The sequence below is a fragment of the Theropithecus gelada genome, chromosome 2, assembly GCF_003255815.1.
Source record: "Theropithecus gelada isolate Dixy chromosome 2, Tgel_1.0, whole genome shotgun sequence".
In the NCBI taxonomy this organism is placed as follows: Eukaryota; Metazoa; Chordata; class Mammalia; order Primates; family Cercopithecidae; genus Theropithecus; species Theropithecus gelada.
This window is the reverse complement of record NC_037669.1, coordinates 84,462,135-84,479,725: the sequence shown is the minus strand read 5'-3', so window position 1 is coordinate 84,479,725 and position 17,591 is coordinate 84,462,135. Positions and strand designations below refer to the sequence as shown.

General features: G+C 43.8%; 1 protein-coding gene and 1 pseudogene across 3 annotated transcripts in view; both read right to left on the bottom strand.

Annotated features, from left to right (window-relative positions):
• Positions 1-17,591, bottom strand: part of ERC2 (ELKS/RAB6-interacting/CAST family member 2) — a 970,915-nt gene that overhangs the window by 156,144 nt on the left and 797,180 nt on the right. The window lies entirely within an intron of this gene.
• Positions 2,170-7,232, bottom strand: LOC112619334 (annotated as a pseudogene).

The following is a 17,591-nucleotide window of genomic DNA, read 5'->3' as shown; positions in this document are numbered from 1 at the left end:
GCCAGCTCCTGTCTCCTCAGCATTGCAAATTAGAGACCTTGTGATTATTTTATAAGGAGAACTCTGAAAGATGTATAGACCAAAAGGTTCATTAGCTTCTGACCACCCCAGTCTCTTCTTGTAGGAAGTCACAGGGGAAACCAAAGACTCCAAAGGCCAGCTGAATTTACAATGATACGAAACTATCACTGCAGAACCTGGAATGTCCAACTGTGGCAAGCACAGTCCCCTTCCCATAGACACGGCCTCTAGGGAAGAAGAGGTCTAGAAATAACTTAAAAAGAGAGTAGGAGGGGTCACAATGAAGAGAAGAATGGCATCCTCAAAACTAGGGATGTTGGCTGAAGTAGTCATGCAAGGGCATCAGGAACCCAAACTCAGAAAACTCCTACCCTATTCCTGCCCAGCCCTTGTTATGGATCACAAATTAGAGGAGCCCCAAGATTGCTTCTTGCACTTGGGGTCGTTGTTGGGCCTGCAGAGTGTTTAAAAGAATTCAAATAAGTTGCTATCATAAAGAAATCTAGATTCTTGGATTCTACTGAAAAATGGCACAGATATGGCACAGAGGCCCCAGGGAACTATTCCACAGCAGGATAGTGGCTTTGATGGAAAGAGTAACTACTGGATTCCTGGCCCCACCTCCTCTCTCATCTCCCCCTAGAGATGGCCTGGCCATTGGGAAGCTCCGTGGCTATGACACCCATCTTCTGGATAGTGCTATGAAGCACTTCTCCAAGATCCTCCTCTTTCACTCCCCCGCTTTTGCCTCCATGGTTGGCTGATGCCTCTCCTGACACACCCTTGTTTTGTTTTGTTTTTTGCTGCCAGTACATTCAGGCAGCTAGATCTAGCCTAGCTGGCTAGAAGCTGTTCTGGCTCTATAAGGCAACTTGGCAAATCTCTACTCCGATCTATTCCATTTTGCTTTCATGGGTGTACAGTCTTATTTCCCTTCCTTCCAAGTCCTTAAGATGGGAGGAAGTAACCTCTTTTGCCTGCCAGTGTGTTCCCTTTAAGTCTCCCTGACCAGAGTGTAAGCCGCCACAGAAAAAGCAGGCAAGAAATCAGGGTGGTGAGAACATAGATTCTGGGGCCATTATAGACAATAACTCACATCCTGTGTCACTATTATTACTATATTAGACATATTTCTTTCTTTCTTTTTTGAGACAGGGTCTCACTCTGTCGCCTAGGCTGGAATGCAGTGGCATGATCTTAACTCACTGGAATCTCTGCCTCCTGGACTCAGGTAATTCTCCCACCTCAGCCTCCTGAGTAGCTGGGACTACAGGCACACACCACCAGGCCCGGATAATTTTTGTATTTTTTTTAAATAGAGACAGGATTTTGCCATGTTTTCCAGGCTGTTCTTGAACTCCTAGGCTCAAGCAATCCTCCCACCTTGGCCTCCCAAAGTGTTGGGATTATAGGTATAAGCCCCTGCACCCACCCCTGGATGTATTTCTTAACTTCTCTGGGCTAGGTTTCTTTCCCTGTAAAGTGTAGATAATTATTTTTAATTGAAAGATGTGCTCAAAGGGTCAAATGAAATTATGTGTGTAAACTGCTGAGGAGTGTCTGAAAGCTGGGGAAATGTCTAATAAATAGAATAATAACAATACTGGCAATGGCTGTGATTGTAGCATGCCTCCTGTGCTCCCTAGAGTTCTGAGGTATAGCTCCCACTATGGATCTTAACAAATGCTTGCTAAATTGACTTGAGCCAGGACTCAGTAAGGGATGCAATTTCTATTCATCTGGCCTCAAACTGGCTTATGGGAAAAGGCACTTATTAGTTCTTGTAACTGAATCATTCAGGACTACTCTGGCTTTGGGCACAGGTGAATTTGGGATCCTAAATGATGTCTTCAGGGATTTCTCTGCCTCTCTCTCCATCATTCTTGTCTACTTTCCTTTTCTTTCTGACTTCATTTTCAGGTAGGGTTCTCTTCTCACTATGGTCCTGTCGCCCCTGGTACCCCAAATTTCATCACTCCAGCTTCTATTTCCATAAACAGTTCTTTTTCCAAGCGGTCTTAACTCAAAATCTCAGAACTGAGACTCATTGGTCTAGTTTGATCATGTGCCCATTTCTGAACCAATCACTGTGGCTTAAGGGATAGCTCCCTCTGAGTGATTAAGTCTAGAGAAAGTGAACTCTGGCTGGCTTGAGTCATGTGCCCATATTGACATAGTATTGGGTGAAGGGTAACTGTCCGAGAACTGCAGAAACTGAAAGGAATTCCCCAGAGAAACTCTGGCCCCTCATATCAAAAGACAGGGAGACAGACACTGGGCAGACCGAAGCAATGGATGGCTGTACACCACTGGTAGGCATTAAATGCATTTTGCACACTTGCTCATGAATGTCTCCCTCTCCCTGCTGCAGAGCCACATAATCAGAAGACTGAAGGACTATCGCTGTGAAGTGAATCTGAGTAGTTCTGACTTGCCGGCCTGTGACAGGGCAATAGCAGCCACAGATGTTTAACTAAGCAAGTGCTACCAGGCCCCAGGCCCGCAGGCTCTTCCCCAAGCCCAGTCCCAGCTGACAGGCAGGCCTGACAGGACATGTCAAGGCCAAGAGTCGGGACACCTGTCAAGATGTCACAGTGCCTCAGGACACGTGGGTGGGCAGGTGACAGCTGCAGTGACCCTTCCCGAGGCCCATAGAGCAACCTGCATCTGCCACCTTCAACAGGCAAGGCATCTTTCTTCTTAGAAAGCAAGGAAAGCAAGCATTTGAAACTGTATATCCTTTCCTGTTTCATTAAGGGGTTGGGCTTTGTTTTCCTGAAAGCTTTTGTTCTTCTGTCAGCATATTCAAAACAACCAAAAGGCGTTACCTGCTCTGAAATCCCCAAGATGCCTATCCTCAGAGGTGCTTTTTTGGCTGTCTCATGCAGCAGAAGGAAGATTTGCTTCCTAGCTGATTCTCCACTCCTCAGGACATTCACAAATGGCAAATTATAAGCCCATGTTGCCTCTGCTGACTGCAACTTGGGCCTGTCAGCCCAGAATAATATTTGGATGATGATTTGGTCAAATCAGCCCTGGCTGTCATCCTGGGCTCCCTTTTCTCCTTCCACCCGATGAACAAACCCCATGGCCCTTCCTCCTCAGATAGCTCTGGCATCCAGCCGCTTTTCCCCATCCCTGATCTTCCCACCGTTCCTTTCTACCCCCACCACCTCTCTCAGGTCCCAATAGTCTCTGTGCTCCACTCACTCCCCTCCATCAATTCTTGGCTCTTCCACCAGAGCTATCCTTCTAAAGCACCTACATCCATTCATGCCACCACTTAGCCTTTTCTTTCAATAGTTTCCAAGTCCCCTTATAATTAAGTTCTATCTCTTCAAAAAACTAGTAGAAAGGTTTTCTGACCTCAGTCTCAACTGATAGCCTGTTTGCCTCCTATACTCCAGATGTATTTATGGACATAGGTAGGCTCCCAGATCAGATCTACATCATGACATTCCCTGGGGCTGGGCTATTCTCCTCTGCCGCCTCTGTACCTGGCCAACTCCTACTTATCCTTGAGGCCGCAGTTCAAGGGCCACTATTTCTGGCTTCTGAATCTGGGTTTGGCATCTCTTCCACATGTACTCTAGGCATCTAGTGTCTCCTCCACTACAGCGCTTATTATACTCTCCTGCAATTGCTTGCTTATCTGTGCTTCCTTCATTAGCCTGGAATAATATTGGAATAATGGAGCCTGGAAGATCTATGAGTATGGAACTCACCTTATTCATTACTGTATCATTAACTTCACATGCAAACCCCATCACATTATGGAAGCTCAGTTCATATTTGTTAAATGTCTGAACAATGTGAACGTTCATACTCAGACTTTCCACTGGCAGAATTTGAGGTCACAATTTCTGTACGTGCAACTGAGAGCAAACTGGCACATCAACCCGCACCCCCACCTCCAGATAAAATGTCAGCGATAGCATTTGTTCCACCTGATATTCCTTTTGGCTCCTGATCTTTATGCCCAAGGTATAAAAATGTCTCCATCACAACTTCCACCCCTGGAATTGAGTGCCTGGCGCAGGGAAGGGGGCACAATCTTTGACACAATCTAGAGCAAGCGAGACCTCCAAGGATTTGAAGAGAAATACAAGAGTGTGCTCTGAGCTTTGGCTTGCAGAACCTGGTGGGTGGGGCGGGGGTGGGGTGGGCGTCTCCTATTTCCTTGACCATCCAACTTTGATTTTTTTCCTCCTTGCTCAGCACCTAGTGGTGTAGTATTCCAAGGGCATTAAAACAAGGTTAAAGGGCTTTATGTGATGAAAGGCATTCTTAGTTGTGAGTGGCTAGCAGGAGTTTCAATATCAGCAATTTTGTATATGGAAACATATTAGCTTCATATTTAATTGGGGTCGTGGTGCACTGTGAAATATAGCACTTATGTGCACAGACTTGGGCATGATGTCCCACAGACGTGGGTTTGAGTCCCAGCCCTGCCATTAATAAGCCACGTGACACCTGCCCAGGTAGCTAACCCCTGTGAGCCTCAGTCAGGTCCCTCACCTTTAAAATAGGGATGATAATAATAATAAAAGCATAAATCCTTGTAGGGCTGCTGTGAAGAACAAGGTAAGAAGTGCACATAAAGTACCATGTACAGCACCTAAAACGAGGTAAGCACCTAGAAAATGCAAGCTTCTCTTCTTCATATTATAACATTGGGCCCTTACCCTGCTCCAGATGCTAGCAAGTAAAAAATACACCAGCTTGCCCTGTGTGCCAAGTCTTACACGCTGATGTTGGTTCAACCCATCTGTGCATTAGTTTTCTACTGCTATCCTAACACATCACCACACACTTATTGACTTAAAAAAATATCTGTTTATTATCTCACAGTTCTGTAGGTCAGAACTTTGTCACAGCATGGTTCAGTTCATTCTCGCTCTGGGTTTCATGAGGCCAAAATCACCAGGTGTCAACAGGGCTGCAATCTTTTTTGCAGTTCTGAGGCTGCATTTATTTCCCAGCCCATTCAGGTCACTGGCAGAATTCAGCTCCGTCTGGTTGTGGGACTTTCCTTGCTGGCAGTTGGCTAAGCATCATTCTCAGCTTCTAGAGGCCACCTGCAATCCCTGGCTCATAGCCCCTTCCCTTTTATCATAGCCTCTCCTCCCCCTTGGGACCATTCTGCCTCTTCTTATGCCTAATCTCTCCCCTTCCCTCTTCCACTGCACCACTCTGACTCTTCCACTTTCTTTCTCCACTTTTAAGGGCTAATGTCATGACATTGGGTCCGTTTACATAATCCAGGACACTCTCCCTATTTTAAGCTGCAAAGTCCCTTCGTCCAGTACCTGGTTAGTGTTTGAATAAAGCATGGGCGTCTTGGAAAGACATCTTTAGATTCTGCCTATCACATCTAATTTGCTGCATTTTAAAATCTGAAACAAAACACATCTCAACACAGCACATTCATTAGGTGTTTAGTTTGGGCTATTTGTGGAGTTGGCTTAGCTGGGAAGAAAAACGTGAAAAGGTTATTTAAAAAAAAAAAAAAAAAATGGGCCCACCTCCTTTCCTGAGAGACTAAGCTCTGTTAAATATGGAGTTTTCCATTCATTTAACAGGGAAATTCCCTTAGTTTTTCTCTTTTTCACTTTCTGTTTAATAAAGTCCATACCATTTTAAGGTATTTAAGTATTTAAATATTGCAAATCTAGGTTTTTATATATGAAGCTCAACTCCAGATTCCAAATTGTCAGTCAGCAGGGTCTGAACAGGGAGGACTCCTGGGGGCAATCCTGCATTAATACAAACAGGACAGCGTGGGCTGGGAAACTCAAGACTCAGATTGGAATGTATTTGCCAATTGGCAACAAATCCTGTTCTCATCAGCTTATCAGATTTATTTCATGTAGAAAATTAAAATTCTGGGTCTCTATTCTACAGAAATACTTGCACATACGCCCAAAGACATATACACAAAATTATTTATTGCAGTCTTGTTTGTGACAGCAAAACACGCAAACTATCTAAATGCCTATTAACTGTGAGTGGCTAAAATGAACCTTGGGAGGGGAATTCCATGAAATACTTCTGTTGCTATTAGAAAATAAGGTAGGTCTATATATATTAAAATGAAAAGTTTACCAAGACATACTGTTAAGTGAAAAATGCAAATCACAGAAGAAGCTGAATAATATAATCTAATTTGTGTTAAATGAATTATGTAAATGTACATTATTTGTAAATGCAGACGAAGGACATATCTACTAATTAATTGGGGTCTTTTGCTTCTGGGGAGAAGTGTAGAGTTGGGGGACAGAGTGAAGGAGACATTGAGGTTTCAAGTTGTCTACTTCAATATAGCTTAAATATTTGACAATGAGAATTGAGTCATGAATGTAGATTTTTTAAAGAATTGGGTGAAAAATATCATGTTAGACATATCACTAAGGGTAGGGACATATAGGCTATCTATCAATGGGACTTGAAATATGATGTTATTTGATGTTTTAGAAATTAAGGCCAGCCAAACAGCTAACATGACTAACCTCTGAGCATTTCAGCTTAAAATTCCATGCTTATTCATTGCTACAGCAGAGCCAAGTCCTGATGAGACAAGCTGAATGAGAGAGGGCTATTTATCTTCTAGTTTCTGGATGGCTGTGACCTTCCACAGACCTGGCACATAGAAGGTGCTCAATAAATACTTGAAGAATAAAACAAATGGCACTATTAAATTTGGGAAAAGTCTGGTATCTGCCTTTGATTAAATAAATCAAGCCTACCAAAATCACACAGGAGACATATATATAAGATTCAACCCACTCTCAAGAATGGATGAACGGAAGGGAGATGGTTTTCATTACAGAATACAGGCAAGTAAGATTTGGAATTAGACAATCTTTCTTTACCTTCAAACAGAACCAAACAAAAAAATTCCCCAAAACCAGATCTTAAAAACCAAGTCCTAACCTTACACAGCCCCTGGAATAAAGCTTTTCCAGTGTACCTGCCAGCGTAGCCAGTAGAGGAGAAAGGGGCTCAGAGGAGGAGGAACTTGCTGTCTGCAGTGCTGCCCCTTCATCAGTGGAAGTAAGGCTAGAATCAATGATGGCTAAGCTCCCTTTCAGTGGCAACTTTCTGGCAATCTGTAAGTGGCCACTCTGGTGGCCCAGTATCCTCAAAGGAGCTAGAATCAGTTCTTTTAGCTTCAAAGAAACAGACCGTTGGGTCTGCATGTCAAATGTCATTGTAAACCTATGCCCCAGCCCCCACCTCATCTGCAGATTACCTATCAGGGTTGAGCTGCAGGAGTTACAGTGGCCCCTTCCTTTTGGAGGGTGAGTTGGAAAGGGAGGCAGCATGTGGCAAAATGCCATCCTCAAGGCCCTCAACATTAGACTTTGCATTGTTTTTAGCTCTTTAAAAAAACCTTTTTTATTTTATAGTTCTAAATTTACTCTGGATTTACCAATATTAACTAAGTGGCTAAGAAAATAAATCTACAAAGCAAACATGAGTACCACACTGTCCCCCAGGACTCTAAGCCTAGGAATGCAAGGAACCCTGTTTCTAATGATGTAGGTACACTCTTTGCTGCTATTGGTTTGTTTCTGCCTATAGCCAAGTCACATTTTGCAGTGCGACTATCCTGTAAACCACGCGCTTGTTTCTAAATTGTACCAGATGCTCATCCACCAACTCAGCCTTATACTTTCATCAGATTTTTATGTCTTTAGGATGTACATCTTTGCCACTCAAAGGGTGGTCCACACACCAGCAGCATTAACATTGCCTGGGAGAAGGGCTGCCAGATAAAAGATAGGAAATTCAAATTTTACTGGATGTCAAGTCTTTTTTTTTTTTTTTTTTTTCCACCTCTAAATTTGATAACCCCACCTGGGAGTCTGTTAGAAACATAAAATCTCAGGCTCCACGCAGACCTAATGGAATCAGAATCTGCATTTAACAAGTTTATAAGTGGTCGCAAAATCAACTTGAGTCTACTCAATTCCTGTGATACAAACCTTCTAAGTTCCACTGGCAAATTCTGATCTCACTCTGCATCAAATGTAGATGAAAGGAGTAAGCTGTCAACAAGCTTGGTTTCTGTGTTTCCCCCATTTCGTCATGTATTCTGTTCGCAAATGCGCACATTTTTCAACCTGGGCACAGAAGGCACCCCCACTTTCAACCACTCGTGAGCCCGAGCTCATGAACCGCCATCACTGCAGAGGAGACGCCAGGCTGTGTTAATTGCTTGCTGGGTGGTGGGGAGGAGGGGCGGGGTTACCATCTCGCCTTTGATCAGGAGGTAGAAGTAATGGTTTTACTTACATCCTGCTTTGTCTCTGCACAGGCTGAGAGCCAAGGATCCATTTCAGGCTCTCTCTTTCTTCCTAGTATTCTGTTACTGCCTACATACTGCGGCCCAGAGCTTCAGGCGGGGTGGGGGTAGAAACCAAACGCTCTTTGTGGTACACCCACATGACAGGCTTCAAAATGGAAACAATATTTAAGTTTAACCTGGAAGATCAAGTTTGCTCAAATCTTGCAACGCAGGGAGCTTTTGAAAACTTTAGCAGTAGGTCTGCGTTTGATGGGGAGAGGCAAGCAGTGATGGAGAAATGAGGCCTTGTTAACAGACACTGAATCCCCACGCGGGAGTCAACATTTCGCCTTATTCCTTATAAATAATGGGGATAATAATAACACACAGAGACAGAGCCTTGAAAGCTTCAAGGTATCTTTACAGCCACATTCTCCTGCAGTCTGCAGAATAATTTTGGGAAGAGGGTGCGCAGTGAAGGTGTAGAAAGTAGCCGTCGTCAGCCCCACAGGACAGAGAAGACATATAATCAAGTAAATTGATTTTAAAAGTAAAAAAAAAAAAATCAAGATACTTTCCTCAAGTAGCACATTTCCTGACTCTTCAAACAGCGCTCTTTCCACTGTTCTCAGGGTTCCATTATTTGGTTGCCCCAAGCTACTCAGATCTTAGCCATTCCTCATGGAATTTCAGGGCTGGAAGAAACCTTTAAAAGATTCATAGAATCTTGTTATGGATTGAATTGTGTCCCCCTCAGAATTCATGTGTTGATATCCTAATCCCTAGTACTTGAGAATGTGACCTTATTTGAAAATAGGGTCGTTGCAGATCTCATTTGTTAAGATGAGGTCATCCTGGACCCTGATCCTAGGTGACTGTTGTCCTTCTAAGAAGGGGAAATTTGGACATAAGGAGACACATGCACCCAAGGAGAACGCCACGAGAAAATGAAGATAGAGATCACAATGATGCATCTGCAAGCCAAGGAACACCAGAGATTGCCACCAAACCACCAGAAACTAGAGGAAAGGCATGGAATAGATTGTCCCTCACAGCCTTAGAAGGACCTGCCTACACCTTGAACAAAGCCTGCAGCACCTTGCTATGGCAGCCCTAGAAAGGAAAGACAAATCATAAGGTGAGAAGTGTCATCATGGTGCTAATGCTGATGAGAGTTTGCTGGGCTCCAGAACTGGGCAAGGGTTCACTGCATCATCTCATAGCTTCCATACATGGACTCTGTGAGGTAGGCACTAGAAATGAGGGCTTTGAGGCTCACAGAGGCTGAGCTACTCAGTCAAGATCACACAGCTAGCATGTGGCCAAGCTGGATTTAGACTTGGGCAGTCTGAGTCCAGACCCTGTTGTATTATCCCTTAAACATCACAGCCTTAGGTGGGGTGGCCAGGACAACTGATTAGCATCTATGAAGCCCTTTCTCTTGTAGCACCTGTAAGGGGCTCACAACACCACCATGAGGTAGAAACAAACATTACTTAGGTTTTATAGGGGAGGAAACTGGCACTCAGATTAAATCACTGACCCAAGGTCACAGAGCTCATCAGTGGTGGAGCGGGTATTTGAATCAGGGCTGTCGACTCCAGCAGGAGCTCTCAATCATTGTGCAGGAGCCCAGCGAGTTCAGATTTGCTGGGTTCTCAGTGGCAAGTATGTCATCCTTTCCAAATCACCATTTCCTCCCTCTGTACCTCCACCTGCCATGCACATCTTGACTGTTGGTCCCCTTTTCCATGTCCTAATACACACACGGACATTTTCAATATTCACTTCCCTTCCCTCCCTCTATAAGAAAGCTCTGCTTCCTCTGAGTAGTGTCAAAGGTAACTTTCAGGCAGTAAAGTCTGTGAGATTCTTTCAGTCTGCAGGTCAAACTTTGATAATGTTCAAATCCAGGGATGATATCTGGGGGTAAAACAGTGGTTCCCAACCAACCAGGAGCCATTTTGACCCCCAGGGGACATTCAGCAATCTCTGGAATCATTTTTGGTTGTCACAACTAGGGGCTGGGGGTGGAGTGTGGCAGGGATGCTACTGGCATCCAGTAGGTAGCGGCCAGGGATGCTGCTAAATATCTTACAATAGACAGGATGCAAGACAAAGAATTATCTAGCCCTGGATTCAATAGTGCTGAAGCTGAGAAATCGTGGCATAGCACGTGTTCTCCAGCGGCAAACTGCCCACTTCTAAATTCCAGCTCCATCACTCACTGGTTCTACAACTTGTGGCAACTTTCATAAACTCTCTAGGGTCCCGTTTTCTTAGTTTTAACATGTAACTAATAATAGCACATGCCTCCTGGGTTCGTTAGGGGGCAAAGTGCATTAGTGTATGGCCAGGCACTAAGTGAAGTGTGGGGCACGGTGTAATTGCTTAGGAGAGGCACCCTTATTATTTCCAAAACTGGAAGGTAAGCATCTGACTGTGGGGCTTCCATAGCTGCTTCTCAGCTGCACTAGCTGGCAATCTCAGCTGCAGCAGGCAGTCTCAGGATGATGAATGGCAGACTCAGGCACTTAGCATGTGCACAAATAGCCAGGTGCAATGTAGAAGGAAACTCTTGTTTTAAAGTGAAATTAAGTATAAATAATTTAGGCGATCACTCTCTAAAGGTTTCACTTTAGAAGTGTTCGGAAATTCCCTTTGAAATATTTTTAAAGGTCTCCATTTATCTACACAACTAGCATTTACATCACTTTTACAATGTGCTAGATGGTTTACATGGTTTAACAGATTTAATTCTCAAAACAATATCCAAAGATGAGCACTATCTTTCCTTGTCCTTTTAAAACAAGGTCACTTTTCCTGAAGTATGTGGCCCCAAGATCAATCAATGCTGTTACGTTTTCATTCAATCTTGTTTTTTTCTTATTCTGTTTTAGCTATTATATTATCTTCCATTATTCTCCCCAGCCCTCTCCACAAGCATAGAAATTTTAGCAACATGACATAGGCTTTTGTGGATTAGCCTGGGAAACTAACACAATGTTTAACACACAATATACAACATGTATTATGTAATAATGTATACATTTAAGATATATAATGCATAATAAATTGTGTGTGTGTATATATATGTGTATATATATATATCACTATTTGATTTCCCAACCATGAGTTAGCTGACTCATAAACTCATCTGGGGAGGGACTTTGGCACGTGGTGTAAGGAGCTGGGTCTGAATAACCCCTTGCTATATCGGATGGCTAGCAGTGGCCACATAATACTGAAGAAAGAACACAGAATGTGATAGGGAATGACAACTGGGTTACACAGCCTGGGTTCTTCCACCTCTAAGTTGTGTGACCAAGATGTAATTTAGCCTCTCCTCTATAAAATGGGGCAACCTAAGACCTACATGGTGGGACAGAGAAAGACTAAGTAGAGTTACACATGGACAAAGGAGGCCTTCCTTAATGGTTGCGCTCCACTCCAGGACAAGTTATGCTCATTGTCATTACTCAGATTCCAGGGTTACAAGGCTCACAGGACTCCATTGGGGTCTGCTGGCTGATGACAACGCCTCATTCCAATGTGATAGTATCACTTTCCTATCTTCTTTTTAGTGTCTTTGTGTGTTGCCCCTCTTGACTGCTGGGCCTCATGTTCAGGCCACACCACACAGCTCTTAAGGCCAGCCTGTTGAATTGCCCATGCTGATCTATATCTATACAGAATTAATGGCAATTATAGATTATGCAATATAAAGTTGCCCTGTGCTAACCTCCAGAGTCTTTTAATTCTTCTTATGACCAGAACCTTACATTGAGAGATGATTAAGAATACAACTAACTTGAGTAAAACTACTCAAGGAGAGCAGGAACTTGAATATTTAGCTTCTGTTGAGTTGCACATAGCAGGCACTCAATAAATATTTACTGAACTAACTGCTAAACGGGTGAGCATTAGTTAAGTGCTACATAGCATAGTATGCAACAGTTTTCCCTCCCAGTGTCTTCTTTCATTTCTTTTCAAATAATCTGAATAATTTGTAGGCAGGAACACAAGAGCTTAGTTTTTAATCTCATCAACAAAGAACCCTCCAAAGAGGAGACATTCCTTTGGCCTTGGTTGTTGGCATTTCAGGCATAATTATATTTTTCACCCTAAAATTTCTCAACAAGATTAAGAGTTACACACAAAGTCTCCTTAACCTTTGGCTCAGAAGTTTGCACAAGGAGCTCTGCCCACTTTTCATGTGATTTCTGAAAGATGCCAGCTGCTGGCAGCCATGAAACATGAAACACAAAGAACCCGTAATCTGCTAGAACATACCCTGCTTGCACAATTCCTTGAAACCTCTCTAAGAACACACCAAAGCCTGCAAGTGTGTACATGCTTTTCTGCAGGCAGAGAAGATGCAACATTGCTTTCTCAACAAGCTGTTTCCAATATTTTAAGTAACTATTCTGGCTTGACCAAGGTAAGAGAATACAAAGATCTAGGGAAAAGACAACTTTCACATTTTCTTTGTAATTTCACTTGGTTATGGCCTCTGTTGGTTTCCCCTGACTTCAAAACATGATGGTATTTCTTGTAATGGCTGAAAAGTTTTAAGCTTCTTCATGTACCTAATTCCAATGGACTATTAACTGGGCTAGTTTATTGGCACTGTGGGTCGAGGGTTTTTGAATTTGTAGGCATATATTTTTTATTGCCTGGACAGTTTGCTTGACTCTTCGAGAGCTATATCCAACCCATCCCAACCAGGTGGTTTTTGGTGGGAGCATGAAGATCTCCAGGGAGAATGATTCCATTTGTTCCTTTGGCCGTGTGTGCCAATGCAAAGCCCAGCACTCAGTGCTCAACCTGATTCAGGAGACGTGGAGCGAGCAAACTTTTAAACCTTTGTAACACATAGTAGACACTTGATAAATAATTACAGAGATATTGACATGGCAAGCCTGTGAGAGGTGATCAATGTAGCAGCAGAGTAGGTAGTGGTAGGGAAGAAAATAAAAACAACAAGGCTAGTATTTATGGAGTGCTTACTATGTACTAGCACTGGGCTCCCTTTTTACACCATTATTTCATTTGATCTTCACAAGAACTCCATGAAGAAGGAAAATGTAAGAAATCGCTTTCCCCATTTTCCATATGAGGACACTGGAAGTTCAGCGAGATTAAATAATGTGCCCAAGGTCACACAGCTTTCATGGGCAGATCTGGAATGCAGAGCTCACACCCTTACCCCATGAGATCCTATGTGCAGACTGGACACTCTACTCATGAAAAAAGGGAAGAACAAAAGAAGGAAGAGGTGGTGAAATAAGATGTGAGAAGGAAGCAGAGAAGTGGTCAATGGAGATAACTCCTAAGGTGGAGAGGAGGAAAATGGACAGAGCCCTTGAGGGCTGTCTTCATGATTCTTAAAGAAATTGGCCCATCTTCCCCTTCCCATGAGGGGAGTTTGCTGGGGAGCTTGAAGACTACAGCAGAGATTGAAAAAGGTCACCATGGGGAATGTAATGTGAGTCAGTGCAGACAAGCAACTGCCCTGCAGCTCTGGAGTCAGACATACCTGGGTTCGAATGTTACCTCTGAGATTTCGGAGCTGTGTGACTTTGGGCAAAGAGCTTTCCCTCTCTGTGTCTGAGTTTCCTCATCTTGAAGACAGGATCATAGTGGTACATACCACATACGGAGATGTCAGGATGAACAAGATGACCAGTGCAAAAGCACTTAGAATGGGGTGGCAAATAATGGCCCAATAGGTCATATCCAGCCAGCCACTGGTTTTTGTGTGGTCTGCAAGCCAAAAATGGGTTTTGCCTTTTTCTTTAGTTGGCGGGGGGGGGGGGGGGGAGATTTTTAAAAAAATGAATATTTTGTGACACATGGAAATGATATGAAATTCAAATTTCACTGTCCATAAATATAGTTTACAGTGGAACACAGCCATGCCCACTTGTATGGTCTCTGGCTGCTTTTGCATGGCAAGGGCAGGGTTATGGAGTTGCAGCCAAGACCACACATGGCACACTCATGGCTTTGCACTGCTGTTCACACACTACAAATGGCAGCAAGGTTGCTCTAACTTGACCACACTTTGAGTGTCATGCATATCACCTATCTGTATGGACAGATATTTTTAAAGATGGAATACACAAAATACCAGTACAGATCAGCATTAACAGATGAACATTTGCAATAGATTTTGACAACAGAGGATATTAATTCTGACCTCCAATAAAGTGCCATGTTATCCCCTAAAAGAAACCCACTCTCTTCTCATTAGTAGAGGCATATTATAAAAAATTATACTCATTATATTTTGAATTTCTTCAATAAAAAGATCTATGAACATTTGTTTTCTTTCTTGTTACATAAACACCTATATCTGGATTTTGCCCACAGATTTTGGACCACAAAACCTAAAATATTTACTATCTGGACATTGCAAAGTTTTCTAGTAAGCCCTGACTTGGGACAGTGGTGGGCACGTGGTCGTCAGCACAGGAAAGCAAATGCTAGCCTTTCCTTTGCCGATATCCTTTGAGAAAGGCCCCAAGTTCCTTTTTATTTGTCTCAGTCTTGTTGAACAGTGAATATATATGCCCATTAAGCTCCAGGTAAGTAAGCACTTGGCAAAACATAGTTGCCAAGCATCATAAGATAAAGAAAAGCCTAATGGTGGTGCTAGGCTATCTGCCTTCTCCTTTTCAGGTCGATTAATCATTTTTGGCATAAGGTTGTCCAGGCTTCGTTTAACTACCTCAGTCAGTGGTGGTAGCTCCATCTGCTTGGAAAATGGCTCATCCTATAGTCCAAGAGAAGTCAGGCTGCGCAAAACTTTCTCCAAATATATTCTGTGTACTCTAATTCCACATGAGGGTCTGAGAAGAAAAGGGGCTGGGAGCAATAAGCACAGCAAACGCTCTTTCTCTGGAGTGTGATGGTTAGCTTGAGGACCCTGGCCTGTCAAAGGCTCTGAGAAGGCCTGCAGTGGAGAAACCTATGAATTCTGTTTAATCCAGCTTTGCTCAAACTTATTTGAACACCATATGCCTTTATGACTATTTTTTAAAAATAGTGGCCAGGTCGAGTAGCTCATTCCTGTAATCCCAGCACCTTGGGAGCTGAGGTGGATCATCTGACCCCAGAAGTTTGAGACCAGCCTGGGCAACAAAGCAAGACACCATCTCTAGGCCCCCCACCCCCACACAAATAGCCAGGCATGGTGGTGTGTGCCTCCTAGCTACACGGGAGGCCGAGGTGCAGGATCTCACTTGAACCCACAAGTCTGAGACTGCGGAGAGCCATGATCACATCACTGCACTCCAGCCTGGGTGACAGAGGACTCTATTTCAAAAAAAAAAAAATTGTCTCTTAATATCCAATACCATCAGTGCACGGAGGAACACTTTAGGGAATTATTACTATAGCGGAAGGAGTAGCTAGCCAAGAGTCACGTGTTTGAAGTTCACGTACTGGTTCCCCTGTGTCTCATCTGTATAGCCCTGGACAAACTTCCTTTTGTTACTCTATAAAATAGGCATGGTGTCACCTGTCTGCCATCCTCATAGAGCTGATGGGAGATCAGATGAAACTCAGGGACACAGGGCATTTTCTCTAAACTGGCAAGGGTGCTACGTGAGTGAGACAGAAGTAGAAGAAATGGCAGTGTCAGCTCTTGGAACTTTAAGGTGTTTTCCCCAAGATGAGTGAACTAGGCAGAGAGCCACTGTGTTGAAGGCCCCCTCACTGTTTGTCAGGACGGCAGTGACCGACAGAGGAGCAAACGCCAGAGTCCATCCTTCCCTGTCCCCAGTCCCTGCCATGGAAAGGCACACAGCTACATAAAGCTCCTGCAGGCGTCAGCAGGTAGGAGTCTCTTGCCTGGAGTAAGGCCCTCACATGAGGTAATGGCTCAATGGTCCGGGCTCCATTAACATGTTGGTGCATTCATAATTTTTAAAAATAATAACATGGAGAAAATTCATCTGGTACATCTCAGCTGGCACCCTCACATATCATCACCTCCTTATCTGACATATCAGATTTCCCTGTGTCCCAAGCCCGTTGTGTAATGAGGGACAAAGATTGCTCTTTGGCTCTAGAAGACTTCCTCATTCTCCCTTTCTCATTCCACACACCATGAGAGGGAAGGACAATTCTTTTCAGTGGCCAATTGTACTAAGCCTGAATCATGTTTCGGATCAGCTGGGGGAAACACTGTTAGCCCTGCAAGCCCTTGCTCTCTGAGAAGGAAACAGGCTGGCCATGAGTTTCCCAGTGTGTCACCTGCCTTCAGACAAAGAGGAGCAGAGGCCAGGCGCCGTGGCTCATACCTGTAATCCCAGCACTTTGGGAGGCCAAGGCAGGCGGATCACAAGGTCAAGAGATTGAGAGCATCTTGGCCAACATGGTGAAACCCTGTCTCTATTAAAGATATAAAAACTAGCTGGGTGTGGTGGTGCATGCCTGCAGTCCCAGTTACTCGGGAGGCTGAGGGAGGAGAATCGCTTGAACCCGGGAGACAGAGCTTGCAGTGAGCTGAGATTGTGCCACTACACTCCAGCCTGGTGACAGAGCGAGACTCCGTCTCAAAAAAAAAAAAAAAAAAAAAAAAAGAAAAAGAAAAAGAAAAAAAAGGAACAGAAAGGTTTCTTCAATAACATGATTTTTATCATGCTCCCAAGCTAGTGCCCCAGCACCAGGGGAGACAAGTACAAAAAAATAAATAAAACCACAAACCCAACACAAAACAACAGCAGCCAGAGTCCCACACACTGAATCTGTTTACGATCCAGTGTCATGGCCAATGGGGAGACTCCCTTTGTAATCACAGAGGTGTTTTTGTTTGTTTGTTTGTTTGTTTTTTTAGTAGAGGTACTTGTACAGAAACTCCTTTCAAATAACACAGTGACTTCAGAGATCAAGGTGCACAGAAAGAAGAATGGAGGCTGGGGGAACAGCAGGGTTGCTAATTCCATCACACACTGACTCAGGGCAATCAGAGGCACTCCTCTGACACCTGAGCAGGGAACAATGAAGCCTCGTGTACCACTGCCAAGGACAAACCCACTGGGCAACAGTGTACTCTTCCCAGCCTCTGCATCCCAGGGGCTCCAGAGTGCTTGGCCACTCCAGCCTGCCCCTGACCTCCCGACTTCCTGATGCAGAGCATATCTCAAAATTATAAACAGATGTGAAAAACAGTCATGTAATGCCGAGTAAGTGATAATACCACCTTTAAAGACTTAATTCATCAGGTGGGAGTGGTGGAACCAGTATTTGAACTTGGTCTGTGAGGCTCTAG